General features: G+C 41.5%; 2 pseudogenes; both read right to left on the bottom strand.

The window, feature by feature from the left end:
- LOC112632489 overlaps nucleotides 1-19,990 on the bottom strand; it is a 59,913-nt pseudogene extending 39,923 nt beyond the window's left edge.
- LOC112633137 lies at nucleotides 1,442-15,913 on the bottom strand (annotated as a pseudogene).
- Nucleotides 19,991-20,985: the final 995 nt, after the last annotated feature.

Genomic DNA, 20,985 nt, shown 5'->3' on the forward strand with positions numbered 1-20,985 from the left:
TTCCCGTCACTCCAACCTCTTGCTTCCATTGTCATATGTCCTACAAAGACCCTTTTCATACACTGGGCCCATCCTGACACTAGACCAAGATGTTAAATCACTATCTTAAACATGCTCAAACAGCTAAAGAAAACAACAGACAAACAACTAAAGAAACATTGGAATATGATGCATTAATAAAATAAGAACAACAGCAAAGAAAAATTATAAAAATTAAACAAACAGAAACTTAAGAGTTAAACAGTACAATAATTGAAAAATCCACCAGAGGTGTTCTCCAACTGGTGTGAGCAGTTAGAAGAGAGACTCAGAAAACTGGAATATGGAATAGTTGAAATTATTGTGACTGGGGAATAGAAAGAAAAAGGAATAAAGAAAAACAAGCAGAACCTGAGGACATCGTGGGACATTATCAAATGGATCAACATAAACACTGTTAGAGTTCTAGAAGAAGAAAAGAGCAAGTGAGAAAGGAACAGATTATTCAAAGACATAATACCCCAAAACCTTCTGAAACTTGATAAAATACATGAATCCTCAAATTTCAGATGCAGAAGAAACTCAAGTTTAACTCAGGGAAAAACTCAAAGACCCACACTAAGACACATTATAATCCAACTGTTGAAAACTAAAGTCAGGGAAAGAACCCTGAAAGCAGCAACAGAAAATGGATTCCTCACATACAAGAGTTCCTCAATGAGATGATCAGCCGATTTCTTATCAGAAGCATTGGAAACCAGAAGACAGAGGAGTGATACACTGAAAATACTGCAAGAGGAAAAATCTATCAACCAAGAATCTTATACCTGGGAAAACTATCCTCTAAACATGAGGGAGAAATTAAGATATTCTCAGATGAACAAAAACTAAGAGAGTTCACTACCATTAAACCTTACCTACAAGAAATGCTACAGGGAGTGGTTTCAGGTAGAAATAAAAGGATGCTACATGGCAACTCCAAGTTGTGTAAATAAAAATGTCCAGGCTGGGCACAGTGGCTCATGCCTATAATCCCAGCACTTTGGGAGGCCAGGGCAGGCAGATTTCAAGGTCAGGAGATCAAGACCACCCTGGCCAACATGGTGAAACCCTGTTTCTACTAAAACTACAGAAGTTAACTGGGTGTGGTGGCATGTGCCTGTAATCCCAGCTACACAGGAGGCTGAGGCAGGAGAATAGCTTGAACCAGGGAATCGGAGGTTGCAGTGAGCTGAGATCGCACCACTGCACTCCAGTCTGGTGACAGATTAAGACTCTGTTTCAAAAAAAAAAAATTAATTAATTAATTTAAAAAGTCCTGCCACATGTAAATTTATTTTATTTTATTTTTTTATTTTTCCAGGATCATAGACAGAGGCTAACAAATCCTCCTTCAGGTTTATTTGTATAAATAGCACAGAAGGACCCCATCCCCATGAAGATGGCAGCCTGGAGGCGGGGGTGGGGGGTCGCACCAGTCCTTCTGTCCTCACGTTGGCAGACAGAGATATCTACTCTGTAGCCTTTGTAGTGGCCTGGGCACCTTTGGGAGCCTGAGCTGGAATTGAAGCTGGAGCTGCAGCCTGGGCCTTGGTTTGACCCTGGGCTTTGGCCTTTGGCTGGCACAGCTGGACCCCTTGGCAGTGTGAGCACGAGCATGCTTCCCAAAGTTGGGGTGGGTAATGTAGGCAAGTCGATCAAGCTTGCTGCTGACACCTTTTGGGATCTTGGGCTTAATCTCCTTGGGCTTTACGAGGGCCTTGACAGCCTCGGCACGTGCACTCATGGCCTTGGCATTGTTGGCCTGCATCTTCTTTAGGCCCTTCTTGTTGTGCTTCTTGGCAAAGCGCATGTTCCTCAGGAACTTGGGGTCCACCCCCTTAAGAGATTCATATCTTTGTGACTGGGGTTTCTTGATACTATTTCTGTGCCATTTTCGGGACTGGTTGTGTGTGGTGTGGTTCTTAGACTTGGCTATGTCTGCACCTTAAGCCGCAGCTCCTGAAGCGCCTAGAACCGGAAGAAAGTAAATGTATTTTAATCATATTTTTCTGATGCTTCAACATCCCACAATCATGCTGTGAGTACTCTGCCCAGGTGACCATGTGCACCAATGTGATAAGGCTGGTCCCTGGAAAAAGTTCCCTTTCTTGCCCTCCCATATTGTGACCTAGTCCCATAAAAAGACACCAGTAAATCCCATCATGCTCTTTGCTTGTACCCTGTACCCTGACTTCCAGTAAAGGCTCTTGCTGGGGAATTCTTTCTCTCTTGCTTCCCCATCTGCTTGATTGAGACTGCTTCCTTGGAGCTCTTCTCATATGTCTTTCTACCTGGCATGCCCTACTTTCCTCTCTAGGACCAGTGAGTAAAATAAATCATACTCCATATGCCTTTCCACGTGAAATCTTCATGGCCATCTTAGAGTGATTTGTAAAGACCCCAAAGCCTGACTTTACCATTTTCAATACTAATGGCAATGAAAATGGGATCATTCTAAACTGGGGTGGAAAGTTCCTAGGAGATGCTCTTTAACTATTCATGGCTTACTAATTTGCTACTCTGATTTGTTCCACAACTTGAGAAGGCTTTTTACACTGATAGCTTTCTTGTGCTGTGCTATGTGCAGCTTTGTGTTACCTTTTGGAGTTCTGCCAAGACTCTCTATCCTGAAGTGAGGATCCTGCTTAAATATCAATAATGACATCTACATTTCTTCAAGAGCACGGGATGACATAACACTGATAACAACCCCTTCAAAGGAGATTCATGTGATATGCATATTAACATCACATTATTCAGCATCTCTAAGTTGTTTTGAGGTGCCAGTGACAACATATTCTTCTTTTACAAAGTTTATTTACAAATTAAAATCAATAGTCACCCCTGTTAGTGCCTCTAAGCAAAGAAACAAAAATACCTCTTCTCTGTGGAGACTTTAGCAATTTCTTTCTTGCTTTTTGGAGTTTCTAGACCATTCATGATGGCCATACATCCAGGGCCTTTCATGTGAAAACAATGCCCCTCTCACCCTTGTGCTATACTCCATTAAAACAACAAATGCCTGGTTACCTACTGGGATCTCCTATCCTGGAGTCCAGATCTAGGAACAATACTCTCCTGTTGCAGTCATGAACCATAGATTGCCCCACATGCGAGGCTCTGCTCATCTGAAATGGGGCCCACTGGAAACTAAACTTTCACTGAAACTCAAAATTAAAATTTCCATCAGGTGCAGTTGCATACAATTTTGTTGACTGTAGGTCTTATAATTTGTTGATGCAACAATTCTCAACCAAATATTAGCAAACTGAATTTAACAGCACATTAGAAGGATTCTACACCATGACTAAGTGGAATTTATTCCTAGAATACAAAGATGTTTCAATATACAAATGATAATGTAATATACCATATTTACACAATGAAGAGAAAAATACACGATTATCTCATTTGATGTAGAAAAGCATTTTACAAATTGGAACATCTTTTTATGAGAAAAATAATAAAAGGAATATATGGACATTTCTACAACATGATAAAATCATATACTCATATTACACTATTTATCTACTTATCATGTGTATTGGTTATTGTCATTTCTCCAGTAGAATATAAGCTCCAAAAGGTCAACTACTTTTGCTCTTTTATTCACCAATGCACGCCATGTTCTATGTCCTGGCATATAGTAGCTATCCAATATATATGTGTATAAGGTGTGAATTACTCATTAAGACACTTCCCTGGGATACTAAAACCTATTTTAAGTGGACTGCATCTGTGATATTTGCTAGAAACTGAGTTTCCCATGTAGATGACTTGGTTTAAAAAACATTCATTTGCATACACAAAGAAAGCAGAAGAGCCCAGGAGGAGAAAACCACAAACCCTCATCCCCACACCACATCCCGCCTCACTCCCACGAGCAGTAGTTACAGAAATGTCATGGCATAGAATCAAGGCCACAAGCATTTGACAAGAGCAACAGTGAAACCTGTGATCTCTAGAGTCAGAGTGCCTGAGTTCGAATCATAGCTCTACCAGTTACCAATGAGCATCCTCACAGCTCTTTGTGCTTCTGTTTTCTTATCTGTGAGTGGTGGGAGGATAAGGTTAAGGGGATATCTATTTTGGGCATAATGACCATCTGAAGTAACAGCTGCAAGGCATTTCCAACAGTGTCTGGCACATGGTGAGTATTCAAAAATTGTGAATTGTTACTTTTTAGGTTTTCTAAGTCATGGAGTCTTCAATCAACATTACATGATAAGCATATGGATATAGCTATTGATATGACTATAGATGTAGATAACATAGACAGAGCTCTCTGTTTTATCCCTTTCTTTCTCCCTCATTCCTACCCTTCAAGAAAGAGGGAACTCTAAGACAGTAATGCACAGAAGTTCTGCTTTGAGATAAAACTCATTTTACCAAGAGAGAAGTTTGCTTGAAGGAATTGCTTATCTTAACACATTGGGAGAGTTTCAGTGGTAATATCAGAGAGTAGAAAAGGGAAGAGAGTGACTGGGCAACAGGGAAAACCGAATATCTCTTCAACGTGCATTTCATGTAGACTAAAAAATGAGTGGAAGAGATGTAAGGAAAGTCTTTTTAAAATCCTGTGTGTTTCAGCATGATCAAGTGAGATTTTTCTCAGGAATACAAGGATGCTTCAAGACACATAAACCTATAAATGCAATACACTACGTCAGCAGAATGAAGGACAAAAACCATAGGACCATATTGACAGCGACAAAAAAAAAGCATATGACAAAATTTAACATTTTTTAATTATAAAAATGCTCAAAAAAGTAGATGTAAAATGAGTGTTCCTCAATACAATGAAATCCATATATGACAAATCCACAGCTAACATGATATCCAGTGAAAAAAGTCCAGGCAGGGAGAGATGGCTTTAACCCCAACCAGCGCAGGAACCGACTTGGGGAGGCCTGTGGAATATAAAAGTAGGAGCAAAGGCGGGAAGACCCGTGCATGCACTTTCAGATCCCCGTGTGGACCAATGGAAGCCATTCCCTACTGTTCCACACAGGGGACTCTGCGAAGGACAGCCGAAAAGTTCAAGCAGTTGGTTTCAGGTTGAAGGAAGCCCCCAAGGGGGTTTCACAATAGAACCTCGGTTGGGGATGAACTCCCTTAGCCAGGACCAGGGCAGGGGAGAGTGAAAAGTGGGCTGCAACCCCGAGTGCAGGAGCCAGGCACCTGGCTTTGCAGTGGATGGGGAGGGGCGTGATCTGAAAGTGGCAGCTGTTATCTTCACTGGGGCAATTGGAATTTGAGTGCAGGCTGACTGGTACTTAGCTCACTGCTGCCAGTGTAACACTGTGGGAGTGGATCTGCCTCGCCAAGTGCGTGGGAACTGTGCGTGGGCTTACTGCTGCCTGCTCCTCACCATTCCATGTGCAAACCCTTCTGTGCAGCACAGGCAGCAATACTCCCCTCTGGAAGGTGAACCCAGTGATCTGAGACCTGCTCCCATCCCCCAACACCCACAGGGGCTGCTGTGTGCCCTGCCAGCAAAGACTCAGAGTGCAAACCCCCTGACCCAGCTCCCACCTGGCTTTGCTCTGCCACTTGCCCTGGTAGCTTCACACAAAGGACAGAAACTCTTAAGAACTATATGCCTCTCTCCATTGCCTGAGAAACCAGAGTACCCCCACTAGGCAACATAAGGCAAGCGAAAATCCTACTGCAACTACTGCAGCTGGTGCTGTTTTGCAAGCGTCACCTCCTGGCTGGAAGCCAACCAACACAGTCCATGATAGCATCTCCTGGTGGAATCACACTGCACCCAAGGAAAAGACAACTGTATAATCTCAGCTATCACTACTGCCTGCACCACTCTGGCTAACCAGGAGGTCCTGAGTCTGTCCACATGATCAGATCATTCCACTCTAACTGGTATTCAAGAAAGCAAGCACACTAAGGCTATCAATAAACAAGGAATCTCACAGAGTCTACATCACTCACCTGCTACCCTCATTTGAGCTACTGCTGCTACCCATGGCTGGGAGACTTGAGGACAGGTCACATCACCAGATCCCTTGCAGACACTCTCCAACATGAGCTTGGAGTTTGGCAACTTCACTGGATGGCTAGACCCAGAGGAACAATAACACTCACAGTAGCCTGGCTCCCAGGGATCCCCACTCCTAGGAGAAGGGGGAGTGCACCACATCAAGGGAACATCCTGTGAGACAAAAGAATCCAGACAACAGGCCTTGAGGATCAGATATTTCCATTGGTGGGAAGTTTAGCAGAGGCACAATTGCAGTGCTGGACTCAACAGGGTAAGTCTTCAGCTCTAGCCCAACAGTCAGACAGCCTTGGTGCACATGAAGGGCCTTGAATAAGGAAATATATTTTCTCCCTTTTTCACCATCACAGGCTCTGTTGGGGCTTCTCTCATGGGAGCTAAGTGTGGGTGCAACCATAGACACCCTTTGTGGAACACGTCAGGATGATGGCATCCTCACAGGAGAAGCATCCTCCAGGTGCCAGCTTGCACAAGAGACAGAGTCACAATTCCTCTCTACTTGAACATCAACATTCCTACCCATGAAAAGAGGTGCCTGTCTGATCTGAATGCTGGAGTACTGGGACAGGAGTGTGTCTGAGAGGTGAATAAATTTCCTGCTGACCTGGCAGGGGAGCTAAGGTGGCTTCAATCCTTCCCTCTGATAAGATCTCAGTGCAACTCACTGAGAGCTCCTCCAAGAACCTCTGTCAAAGCTGGAACTTCTGCCCACGATTGGGTATTGCATTTATCCACCTGCTGTAGTCACAACTAGTTCCTACCCAAGGACACCTCCCCTACTGGCCCCTACTGTAACTAGCATGTGTGAAAGCCATTATACAAAGACTTTATAACCAAGGAACTCTTACAGTCTTCATCCCTGGAAGCACCAAGAACCAAATTAGGCTGTAACTAACTATAAGTATTAAAGTCTCATCCTTAAGGGGAAAAAGAAATTAAAACAAACAACAAATACAGTCAAATCAAAGATAAATTCAAGAATAGTTAGAAGAAATAGCCTACTCAAATGAGAAGGAACCAGAATATAAACTCCGGTGATATGACAAAATATAGTTCCATAACAGCCCCAAAGGATCACACTAGCTCTACAGCAATGGATGCAAACTGAGATGAAATATTTGAAAATGCTAGATAAGGAATTATTAAGCTACTCAAGAAGATATCAGAGAAAGGTGAAAACCATCATAAATTTTTTTTGAAGTTTAGGATATGAATGAAAAATTTTCTAGACAGATAGATATCATCAAGAAAAACCAATTTGAATTTCTGGAAATGAAAGACACACTTAGGGAATTACAAAATGCAGTAGAAAATTTTAACAAAACACTAAAACACGTAAAAGAAAGAATTTCAGAGCTTGGAGATAAGGCTTTTGAATTAATTATATTAGGCAATTTTTTTTTTAAAAAGGATCAGAAGAAATGAACAAAGTCTCCAAGAAATACAGGATTATGTAAAATGACCAAGCATAAGAATAATTGATGTTCCTGAGGGAGAAAAGAAAATAACAAGTCTGGAAAATATATTTGAGGGAATAATTGAGGAAAATATCCCTGGCCTGGCTAGAGATCTAGATAGCCAAATCCAAGAAGCTCAAAGAAGTCCTGGGAAATGCATTGCAAAAACATCTTTACCAAGGCATATAGTTATCAGGCTATCCAAAGTCAACATGAAGGAAAGAATTCTAAGAGCAGTAAGACAAAAGTATCAGGAAACCTACAAAGGAAAACCTATCAAACTAACAGTAGACTTCTCAGCAGATACCTTACAAGCTAGAAGGGATTGGGGACTTCTCTTCAACCCCCTAAACAGAACAATTTTCAGCCAAGAATTTTGTACCCTGCAAAACTAAGTTTAATAAATAAAGAAGAAATGAAGTAATTTTTAGACAAACAAATGTTGAGGGAATTTGTTACTACCATACCAGCACTATAATAAATGCTAAAAGGTGTTCTAAACCTAGAAACAAAAATCCAATATGCACCAAAACAGAATCTCTTGGAAGCTTAAAACTCACAGGGCCTACAAAACAATAACACAATGAAAAGAAAAAACTATCTAGGTAACATTTAACATGATGAAGAGAACAGTACCTCACTTCTCAATATTAATGTTGAATGTAAATGGCCTAAATGCTCCACTTAAAAGATACAGAATGGCAGAATGGATAAAAAAGTCACAATCCAAATATCTTCTGTCTTTAAGAGACTCACCTAACAGAAAGATTCATATAAACTCAAGGTAACATGGTGAAAACAGATATTCCACACAAATGGAAGCCAAAAGCCAGCAGGAGTAGCTATTCTTATTTCAGACAAAACAGACTTCAATGCAACAACAGTATAAAAGGACAAAAATGGTCACTATGTAATTATAAAAGGATCAATCCAACAAGAAGATATTACAATCCTAAATTTCTAAGCACCTAACACTGGAGCTCCCAGATCCATAAAACCATTACTAATAGACCTAAGAAATGAGACAGACAGCAACACAATAATAGTAGAAGACTTTAATATACCACTGACGGCACTGGGCAGACCATCAAGACAGAAAGTCAACAGAGAAGGCCGGGCGCGGTGGCTCAAGCCTGTAATCCCAGCACTTTGGGAGGCCGAGACGGGTGGATCACGAGGTCAGGAGATGGAGACCATCCTGGCTAACATGGTGAAACCCCGTCTCTACTAAAAATACAAAAAACGAGCCGGGCGAGGTGGTGGGCGCCTGTAGTCCCAGCTACTCGGGAGGCTGAGGCAGGAGAATGGCTTAAACCCGGGAGGCAGAGCTTGCAGTGAGCTGAGATCCGGCCACAGCACTCCAGCCTGGGTGACAGAGCGAGACTCCGTCTCAAAAAAAAAAAAAAAAAAAGAAAGTCAACAGAGAAATAATGGACTTAAATTACACCCTAGAACGAATGGACTTAACATATATTTACAGAACATTCTACCCCCAAATTGCAGAATATATATTCATCTCATCAGCACAAAATAGACCATATGTTAGGTCACAAAAAGTCTCAGTAAATTTTTAAAAATCAAAATCGTATCAAGTATCCTCTCAGACTACAGTGGAATAAAACTGAAAATTAAGTCGAAAAGAAACACTCCAAACTACACAAATACATAGAAATTAAATAATCCGCTCCTGAATGATAACTGGGTTAAAAATGAAATCAAGATGGAAATCAAAAAGTCATTTGAATTGAATGATAATAATGACACAAGTTATCAAAACCTCTGGGAAACAGCAAAAGCAGTGTTAAAAGGAAAGTTTACAGCACTAAATGCCTACAACGCAAAGTCTGACAGAGCACAAATTGACAACCTAATATCATGCCTCAAGGTACTAAAGAAACAAGACCAAACTAAACCCAAAGCTAGAAGAAGAAAAGAAATAGCAAAGCTCAGAGCAGAACTAAATGAAATTCAGACACCAATAACAACAACAAAATACAAAAGATCATTGAAACAAGTAGCTGGTTCTTTGAAAAAATAAACAGAGAGACCATTAACTGGATTAACCAAGAAGAGAGAGGATGCAAATGAGCTCAATTAGAAATGAAACTGGAGACATTACAACCGACACCACAGAAATACAAAAGATCATTTCAGACTACTATAAACACCTTTATGCACATAAACTAGAAAACCTAGAGGAAATGGACGAATTCCTGGAAAGATACAACCCTCCTATATTAAATCAGGAAGAAATAGAAATTCTGAACAGACCAATAACAAGTAGTGAGATTGAATAGGTAACCAAAAAAATGGCAAACAAAAAAAAGGTCCAGGACCAGATGGATTCACAGCTGAATTCTATCAGACATTCAAAGAAGAATTGGTATCAATTCTACTGAAAGTACTTCAAAAGATAGAGAAAGAGGGACTCCTCCCTAAATCATTCTATGAAGCCAGTATCACCCTATTATCAAAACCAGAAAAGGACATAACAAAAAAAGAAAACACAGACCAATTTCTCTGATGAACATAGATGCAAAAATCCTTAACATAATACTAGCTAACCAAATTCAACAGCACAACAAAAAGGTATTTCATCGTGATCAAGTGGATTTCAACCCAGGGATGCAGGGATAGTTTAACATACATGAGTCAATAAATGTGATACATCACATAAACAGAATTAAAAGCAAAAACCATATGATCATCTCAACAGATGCAGAAAAAGCATTTGACAAAATCCAGCATTCCTTTATGATAAAAGCTCCCAACAAATTAAGCATAGAAGGGTCTTACCTCAAAATAATAAAAGCCATATATGACAAACCTATGCCAATATCCTACTGAATGGGAAAAAGTTGAAAGCATTCCCCCAAAAACAGAACAAGACAGGGATGCCCACTTTCACTACTTCTATTCAACATAGTTCTAGATATCCTAGCCACAGCAATTAGGCAAGAGAAAGATAAAAGGTAAAGGGCATTCAAATGGGAAAAGAGGAAGTCAAACTATTGCTGTTTGCAGATGATATGATTGTATACCTAGAAAATCATAAAGACTTCTCAGAAAGACTCCTAGATTTGATAAACGAATTCAATAAAGTCTCAGGTTACAAAATCAATGTACACAACTCAGGAGCACTGCTGTACACCAACAACCACCAAACTGAGAATCAAATGAAGAACTCAGTCCCAAACAACTGCAAAATAAAATACCTAGGAAAACAAACAACAGCTGCAAAATAAATAAAATACATAGGAATGTACTTAATCAAGAAGGTGAAAAATCTCTACAAGAAGAACTACAAAACACTGCTGAAAGATGTCATAGGTGACACAAACAAATGGAAACACATCCCATGCTCATGGATTGGAAGAATCAATATTAAGAAAATGACCATACTGCCCAAAGCAATCTGCAGATTCATTGCAATTCCCATAAAAATGCTAGCAACATTTTTCACGGAATTAAAAAAAAAATCCTAAAATTCACATGGAACAACAACAACAAAAAGCACCCGCATAGCCAAAGCAATATTAAGCAAAAAGAACAAATCTGAAGACATCACATTACCAGACCTCAAATTATACAAGGCTATAGTTACCAAAATAACATGGGACTAGTATAAAAGTAGGCACATAGACCAATGGAACAGAATAAAGAACCAAGTAATAGAGCCCAATACATGCAGCCAATTGATCTTCAACAAAACATGCAAACATATAAGCTGGGGAATGAACACCCTATTTAATAAGTGGTGCAGGGAAAACTGGCAAGCTACATGTAGAAGAATGAAACTGGATTCCTATCTCTCACTTCATACAAAAATCAATTCAAGATCAATCAACGAGTTAAATATAAACCTGGAACTATAAAAATTCTGGAAGACAAGGTTGGAAAACCTCTTCTAGGCATCAGCCTCATTAAAAAATTCATGATTAAGACCCCAAAAGCAAATTCAACAAAAACAAAAATGAATAAATGGGACCTAATTAAAAAGCTTCTGAAGAGCAAAATAAGTAATCAGCAGAGTAAACAAACAGCACGTAGAGCTGGAGAAAATATTCCCAAGTCGAGTTACAATTGACTGGTAAGGATACCAAGGCCCACGACGGCAGAGTGCCTTGTCCCAGATCACAGAGCTGGGAAATGGCAGAGCTAAGATGTGGCACAAGTGGTGGGGCTCCAACCCATGCTCTCCTAACCACTGTGCTACTGACACTCAGTAATAACCCTAACACCACCATCGTCCAGAACTCTGTGCACATCCTCTCCAATCCCCACAGAGTCCATAATGGTGGCCATGATCATCACCATTTTACAAATGGGAAAACTGAGGACTCGAGGGTAGCCAAGACTTTACCAAGATCACACAACCTTGGGAAAACAACCCCATCATTTACTGAAGTCTATTCTCTCCCCAGGCTTGCTGTATCCTCTTAACATCTTGGAATGGTTGGTGTAATTACACCCTACATATGAAGAGACAGGCTCAGCAAAGGGAACTGGGTTGCTTGAGATCACACAGCCTTGAAATAACATATGATTTGGCCTACAATATGCTAGGTGATTTACAGAGAGAACCTTAAGTCCTTTCTACTCTCCTAAAGGAGTCCAAGATTGTCATGATTTTACAGATGAGAAAACTGAGGCTAAGAGAAACGAAGGCATTATCTCCTCATCCCCCATGCGTGACTTGGGCATTTCCTGTGTTTTGCCGAGCTTTCCTGTTCATCAAAGAGTAAGCACTAGAACTTCAACATCCCCAACACTGACTGCCACCTCCCTTGTCCGTTTGAGATTCTTGGCTTCATGCAATTCAAGGGAGAAGCCTCCCTCCTGGCTGCCCAGGGCTGGTTACTGTGTAGTTCTCCCCCTGGGCTCCCTATGGTTACTCTGTAGCCATAAACAGAAGACCCTGGGTTCCTAACAGCCCAAGAAGAGAATGTAAACTCTAGTTCACACGGAACACAAGAACTCTAAGAAATGTCTCGTTCCCACATCCTTAGTCTTCAGTGCCATGAGTGGGTGGGCACTTTGTAACTGCCCAAGGGGTTCACCTTGCCCACTGCCTAGACAGAATCAACTTATTAAGACCAGGGAACTGCTTGAAAGAGTAATTCACGCAATGCTGGCTGTGCAGGAGACGAGAGCTTTAGTATTACCCAAATCAGTCTCTCCGAGCATTCGGGGAGCAGAGTTTTTAAGGATAAGTTGGTGGGTAAGGAGAAACCAGTGAGCCGGGAGTTCTGATTGGTCAGGGATGAAATCATAGGGAGTCAAAACCGTCTTCTTCAGCTGAGTCAGTTCCTGGGTGGGGGGCCATAAGATCAGATGAGCCAGTTTTTGTTTTTTCTTTATCTGGGTGGTGCTACTGATCCATCAAGTTCAGGGTCTGCCAAATATCTCAAGCACTGATCTTAGGAGCAGTTTAGGGAGGGTCAGAATCTTGTAGCCTCCAGTTGCATGACTCCTAAACCGTAATTTCTCATCTTGTTGCTAATGTTGGTCCTACAAAGGCATTCTGGTCTCCAGGTAAGAAGGTCTGCTTGGGAAAGGGCTGTTACCGCCTTTGTTTAAACTAAGTTTCTCCCAAAGTTAGTTCAGCCTATGTCCAGGAATGAACAAGGACAGCTTGGAGGTTAGAAACAAGATGGAGTCAGTTGAGTTAGATCTCTTTCACTGTCTCTCATAATTTTGCAAAGGTGGTTTCAATGTGGTCTGCTGAAAAGCAGGAGGCTAGACTCAGCTCCATGGATGCTGCTCAATGAAGGAGAAACAGCACATGTAAGAAGAGTCCTAAATGCTAAGACATATCTTTTAGGACAGGTTCAACGTAAGATATAATGCCTGCAGGATCTTTCTGATGGGGGTTGTCAAGCCAGCCTCTCCTACCCATACAAGAAGAACGCTTTTTCTTTTTAATGTTTATTGATATAGAACAGAACAACACAACAGTTTAGAACGAGAAGGTTGAAGCATTTCTCTACACTTCAGCAAGCACAACTGGGTGTTGCAGAGAGAAGGCCTGTGTGTCAGGCTCCTGGGGGTCAAACCTTGGCTCCTCTACCTGCTCACAAGTCAGATCCCCTCTCTAAACCTGTGTCCTCATCTATAAATGAGGCAGCAAATGATCCCTCTCTCATAGCACTGGTTATAAGGAGAAAATGCCAGATGAAGACACAGCATCTGGGACAGCTGCCACTCTTTGATCCCCTCCTCACTTTTCTCCAATCTCATCCAGGGCATCATTTAGGTTAACGGCTTGGAAAAGAGGAATGAGCACTCTGCTAGGAGTCAGCACATCTGAGTTATTCCTGAGCCTTGATAAGAGTGCTTACCTAGGCACAATATGAACCATCAAGGAACTTCAGTGTCTTTGTAATATCTGCAAAATCAGGGTAAAACCACCTTCCCTACCTATGTTCAAGGGATGCGGGGCAGTGGGGGGGGGGTTGCTGATTATTACAACATCAAGAAGAACACATTAGCAATAGCTACACACCTTAAAACACACATACCCTCTGACCTAGCAATGCCACTTCCAGTGGGTGTCTTCCACTTGAGCGGGATGATGCATGTACAAGGCCACCCACTGCAGCGTTGTTTTAGTAGCCCAAGGTTGGGAACAACTTACATATCCATTAACAGAAGACTGTAAAATGAAGTTTGATAGCTCCATAAGTTGGAGTACTCTACAGGTATTAAACAGTAGAGCAGCTGTCTATGTCCTGATATAGAATCTTTGTATAAAATGAAATGGGTCAGGTGCATTGCCTCATACCTGTAATCCCAGCACTTTGGAAGGCCCAGGTGGGTGGATCACCTGAGGTCAGGAGTTCGTGACCAGCCTGGCCAACATGGTGAAACCTTGTCTCTACTAAAAATACAAATAATAGCCAGATGCAGTAGCAGGCACCTGTAGTCCCAGCAACTCAGGAGGCTGAGGCAGGAGAATCACTTGAATCCGGGAGGTAGAGGTTGCAGTGAGCCGAAATGGTGCCACTGCACTGCAGCCTCGGTGACAGAAGGAGATCCATCTCAAAATAAAAATAAAATAAAATAAAATAAAATAAAATGCTTACTGTTTTCCAGTCAGGCTCAGGGTCTGGATGCCAGGGGTATTCTGAACCTTGGGAAAGTGATGAAAAGGGGAAGTGCTGTCTCCCTCTCAGTGGTTCTGTTCAAGGAACATTTATTTAGCACCTAGGATGCACCAGGCTCTTCTATGGAGATGATGTCTAACACCAGGGCAAGAAGAATCTGCCTGGAATCAGATCAGAGCTCTAATTTGGATCCCATCACTAACTGGCCCTGTGACTGTGGGCAAGACCCATGTCACCTCCTGGCCTCAGGCTCTCATCTGTCAACAGGGGGTTAGGCTGACTGGTCTGAAGATCCCTCCTGTGCTAACATCCCAGGATCAGGAGTTAGACTGTGAATCTGTATCTTTGGCAGGAAACTCAAAGTGAGCATCTTTGCTAACTCCACTGGGGAACCTCTAAGTCACTCACATGGGGGGGCCTCTTTCCCAGAGTGAGGGATATTCTGAGATGATCCAGCTCTGACTGGAGCCTACAGTACCTGTGTAACTCAATCCCTGAATCACACAAGAGTTTCTCTAACAGACCCACAAACACCAAAGCACCAAAGCTCGTGGCATCTATGCCCACCAGGGCCATCAGATTAAACAATGAATCTGTGCCTCTCAGGAATCTTCCCAATGTGATGTTTTTTGAAAATTAAACTGAGAAAAACACAATTCTCCTCTCACCCTTAACAAATTCCTTCTCATTGGAAGGAAAGAGAGGGTAAGGTTTGTGAGAGAAGAGGTTTTCCCTGTTTTGTTCATCGCAGCTTGCACAGCAACGAGGGCAGAGCCTGGCACATAGTAGGTTTTCAGTGAGTACCAGTTACATAAAAAGGAGACTTGGCCACCCAGAGGGAGGAAATGCTCTTTGGAGGCAGAAGGCAAGGTCTGGCCTTGTGCCTTGGCAAGTCACTCAATCTTTCGGTTCCCTCATCTGTGGAAGCCAAAGACTGGGTCAGATGAGAAGAGACAAGTTGTGGAGAAGGCACACAAGTGTTGCAGACTTTACCCACCATTTTCAGGCCATGGGTGCCTGGGTGAATAGTATGATGCTTCAGGCCTTAACTTAACTGATCTGTAGAAGGGTGTGACATCAGATCATGAAAATGAGCACCCACCACCACACCCGATTGTTTCCCAATGGATGGAAGGTGTTACTATTGACTTATTGTCACACACTGGGGGATGAAGGAGGCCCACACTGTACTCACCATGCATAGACAGCTCAGTGCCTGATGCAGACTTCAACTCTATGTCAGGACTCCCTTTCCAGAACATCACACAGTAGTAAGTGCCAGCGTTGGCTTTTGTGATGCTAGTGATGCACATGGAAAAGTCTGTATTGTTTCCCTTTGTGATGTCTGAAATGCAAGCTATCCAGGGTAAGTGGCCTCCTTTTGAATTGTAGATTAGTTCCTGCCCTGTTTCAGTTCCTTTGAACAATCTGTGGGCAACTGGGAGGTGACAGAGTGGTCGAACCTCCAGCTGTGACCGACACTGACTTCTCAGGCTGAATCACCTGCAGCTCCTCCTCACCTGCCACTCCTGGAGGGAAACACAAAACAGTCATTTATTCATCCTTATGTGGTGGTTATGTTTTCTAAAGTGTTTATCAATGACTTTCATTGACTGAGTACACCCCAGGAGTGGGCCTTGAGCCCAGCACACTGCATGTATTATCTCATTTAACCCTCACAACAAGCCCGTAACATGAGACTGTATTACAAGTGAGGACACTGTGGCACAGTGAGGTCCAGTTTAATGGTGGAGTATGAGGTTGAGGACCTGAGTAGAACTCCTGAACCGTCCTTGGAAATTTCATGCTTTGCCAAATATTTATGTCTCCACTTTCTGGCCAAATGAAGTGTTGCTTTTTCTGAATCATTCCATTGGGTGGGGTGATGTGACTTCTTTAGACCACTGAGTTCTGAGCAGAACTGATGGGTATAATTTGTGGTCTGTGCATTTAACGGCAAGAGCCTCTGTGTATCAACTGCTCCCTTCCACAAAGACCCACAGGGCTCTGATGGAAGCTACTTCCTCGATTTGGATTCCTGAGTGACTATGAAAGACAGAACTCTCAACACACAATGAATATATGGCTTAAATAAGAAAGAAAACATTTTTTAAGGCCTGAAATTTTTTATCCATAGCATAATCACATTACATTAGTTTCCTAATGATGCTGTGACAAATTACTACTAAATTTATGTACTACAACAATAGAAATGTATTATTGTATACTTCTGGGGGTCACAAGTACAAAATTGGAATTGTTGAGCTATAACCAAGAAAAAAGAGAAGAACTCAAATACACAAAGGTGGAGAATAAAACTTTGGTTTCCTGGAGTAGAGTTGGGGAAGGTTATGGAGAGATGTATGTCGAAAGATACAAAATTGCAGATAAGATGAAAAACTCTACAGATGTCACGTACAACATGAAGACCCTAGTTAATAATATTGAATTGTTCTCACAATTTTTACTAAAAGATAAGATTTTAGATGCACTTGGCACACACACAAAACAAGGCAACTATTTGAGATGATGGTTATGTTCACTTGCTTGACTATAACAGTACCTCTCTCTATATATATCTCAAAGCACTTTTAAATATATACAATCTAAACAGGTGTCAGCAGAGATAATAGTTTTGGGTCTCTGTCTCTTACCTGTCCAGTTCTAGAGGTTGTTCACATTCCTTTTCTCACAGTTTCATCTTTCCATCACTCCAACTCTTGCTTTCATTATCACATGTCTTTCTTTAATTCTTGCTCTCCTGCCTCCTACTTATAAGGACTCTTGTAATATATTGGTCCCATCCTGATACTAGATCAAGACTTTAAAACAACTGTCTTAAAATGCTCAAAGGGAGCTGGGTGCAGTGGCTCGTGCCTGTAATCCCAGCATTTTGGGAGGCTGAGGTGGGTGGATTGCCTGAGGTCAGGAGTTCAAGACCAGCCTGGCCAATGTAGTGAAACCCCATCTCTACTAAAAACACAAAAAATTAGCTGGGCATTGTGGCAGGTGCCTGTAATGCCAGCTACTAAGGAGGCTGAGGCAGGAGAATCACTTGAACCCGAGAGGCAGAGGTTGCAGTGAGCCAAGATCATACCATTGCATTCCAGCCTGGGCAACAAGAGCAAGATTCCATCTCAAAAATGCTCAAATAGCTAAAGGAAAACATGGACAAAATCTAAAGGAAATTAGGATAAGATATATTAACAAAATGAGAACATCAGCCAAGAGATAAAAAATATTTAAAAAGAACCAAACAGAAGTATAAGAACTGAAAGTCATGATAATGAAACATTCACTAGAGGAGTTTCATAATAGATTTTAGCAGGAGGAAGAAAGAATCAGAAAACTTGAAATGAAATTATTGAGTCTCCAGGATAGAAAGACAAAAAAGAATAAAGAAAAAGAAACAGAACCTGAGGGACTTATGGGATACCACTAAGTGGATGAACATACACATTATGAGAATAACAGAAGAGGAAGAGACACAGAGAGGAAGAAGATGGTTATTTGAAGAAATAATATCCCAAGTCCTCCCAAAGTTGATTAAATATGTGAATCTACAAATATAAGATGCTGAACAAACGCCAACTAAGATAAACTCAGAGATCCACGCTAAGATATATTATAATCCAACTATTGAAAGCTAAAATGAAACAAAGAGTCTTGAAAGCAGCAAGAGAGAAGCCATTCATTCCTCACATACAAGAGATCCTCAGTAAGATTGTTGGCTGAGTTCTTATCAGAAGCATTGGAGGCCAGAGGCAGTGGGATGTTATGTTTAAAGTTCTGAAAGAAAAAAAAAAAGCCATCAACTAAAATTTCTATACCTGATAAGACCATCATTCAAAAATACGGGATAAATTAAGCTATTCATGGATACACAAAAGCTGACAGAGTTCATCTCCTCTAGACCTGCCCTACAAAAAATCTTAAAGGGAGTCCTTTAGGTTGAAATGAAAGGATGCAATATAATATCTCAAAGTTGTCTAAAGAAATAAATATTTTCGGTTGTGGTGTACAATTTTAGAACTCCATATTTTTCTCATGCCTTGATGTACCCACAAATAGGGTGTGAGTACCCTGCCCAGGCAACGAAGTGCCAGTGTGATAAGGCTGGTCCCTGCCACTAGTTCTTGCCCTCCCCTACTGTAACCTAGTGATATTCAAACACACCAGTGAAATTCCCTCATGCCATTTGCTTGTGTACTTTACTGTGACTCCTAATAAAGGCATTTTCCCAGGGGTCCACCCAGTCTCATCTCCCCACCTGCTAAGCTGAGCCCTTTCTCTAGGAGCTCCTTCTAAATGGTTCCCTGTGTGGCATGTCATGCTTCACCTTCTAGGAACTATGAGTAAAATAAATCATTTAATTTTATATGCCTCTTGGAGTATGATTTCTGCAACTGTGTTGGAATGATCCCCAAAGATCCCACCAGTGAGTGATACTTACTCCACCATTTACAACACAACTGGTGATGAGAATGAATCATTTAAAATGGGTAGAAAGTTCCCAGGAGATGTTTTTCTTAACTGCTGCTGGCTCACTAATTTGCTATCCCAATTGGCTCCACCAATAGAGAGGGCTTTATATCCTGCTGGCAAGATGTGCACTACTTTGTGCTTATGCCAAACTCTCCATCCTATAGTGTGGATCCTGTCCCAATATCAGTAACACACCCCAGGATACCACTTCCTATCCATGATTCCAGCAAAAGGAGGATAATTAAACTATCATTGCCAGGGATCTGAAGTTACTGGGCCATGTGGATTGGCTACTTCTCAGTGTACTTCGGAGTGATTTTGATTTGAAGAAGAACTCCTGCTGATAGAATGCAGATCTCGTTTGGTGCTGAGTGCATATCACTCTGTTCCAGCCTCAGTAATAAAGACAAGTTGAGGGGTCCGGTGGGCTACAGCTTGGGTGGGTGGCGCTGTCCCCACTGTTCAATGTGTTGTTGAATTACAGCAACACAGATGCTTCTCAGCTTGTGATGAGGTTATGTCCCAGTAAACCCATCCTAAACTGAAAATATTGTGAGTCAAAAATGCATTTAACATACCTAACCTACTGAACATCATAGCTTAGCCTAGCCTACCTTAAACATGCTCAAAACTTAAATTAGCCTAGAGTTGGGCAAAATCATTGACACAAAGACTACTTGATAAAAAAATTATTGGATATCTCCTGTAATTTATTGAATACTGTACTGAAAGTGAAAGAATGGTTGTATGCGTACCTGAAGTATGGTTTCTGCTGAATGTATCACTTGCACACCATTGGAAAGTAAAGACTTAGAAATCGAACCATTGTAAGTCAGGGACCACTCATAATTTCCTCTCTTCTCTCTTGGTGTCAGGCAGCCCTCCTTTCTCAGAGAGTCCTCCATAGCACCTTATAAAGCTCTGTGCTTCCAGGGCTGGTGAGAACTTCTCTGTTTCATCCCCTGCTGCTGTTGCTTTCATCTCCCAACTCCATTGGATATCTCAGATCTCATCCACAGAGATAGGTGGCTCAATGTTTTTAAAAAGTAGAGAAAAGACAGAAGGGGCACTTTGATCTCACTCCCCCAAGACACTTGGTTTCTTGGATCATTTGAGATTACAAATCAGGATAGGAAGCCACTCAGGACTACCAGGGGCTTCTCAGGTAAACATCCAAAGAGAGAGGGGAAATCTGTATCCACTCATAGATGCAAGCCATTCCAAAGGATTTTGCATCCTGGGCAACATGGCAAAACTCTGTCTCTCCAAAAAAAAAAAATATATATATATATCAACCAGGTGTGGTAGAGCATGCCTGTAGTCCCAGCTACTTAGGAGGCTGAGGTGGGAGGATTGCTAAAACCTGGGAGGAGGAGGCTGCAAGGAGCCATGATCGTACCACTGCATTCCAGCCTGGGTGACAGAGCGAGATCCTATCTCAAAAAAAAAAAAAAAATATATATATATATATATACACGCACACACACACACACACACACACACATACATATATATATCTATATATAAAATAAATAAATAAAGGATTTTGCTGAAGAGAACAGAAAAGGGAGGGGGATGGACTGATTATACTGGAGTCATCAGGGCCATCTCAGGGAGAGGCTACTGCCTAGGGGGGCCATCCTCTTCCTGCTTTTCCTCTTATCAACCAGAGACAGAAATAAAGACATAGCTTCCAGACGCAATAATCCCAAAATAGGAAAAAAAAAAAAAAAAAAGAAGGAAAGGAATACATTAACACTTATGTGCTGAGCAAGCGTTAGGTTTAGAAAACATAATGATTACATAATGATTTAAAAACAATACACAGCAGGAAAAAGTAAAAGATAAATAAATTCTGGGTACATCTATATTGTAATATAAATTGCGCAAAAACCTTTTA

The sequence above is a fragment of the Theropithecus gelada genome, chromosome 10 (genome assembly GCF_003255815.1).
Source record: "Theropithecus gelada isolate Dixy chromosome 10, Tgel_1.0, whole genome shotgun sequence".
Lineage (NCBI taxonomy): Eukaryota > Metazoa > Chordata > Mammalia > Primates > Cercopithecidae > Theropithecus > Theropithecus gelada.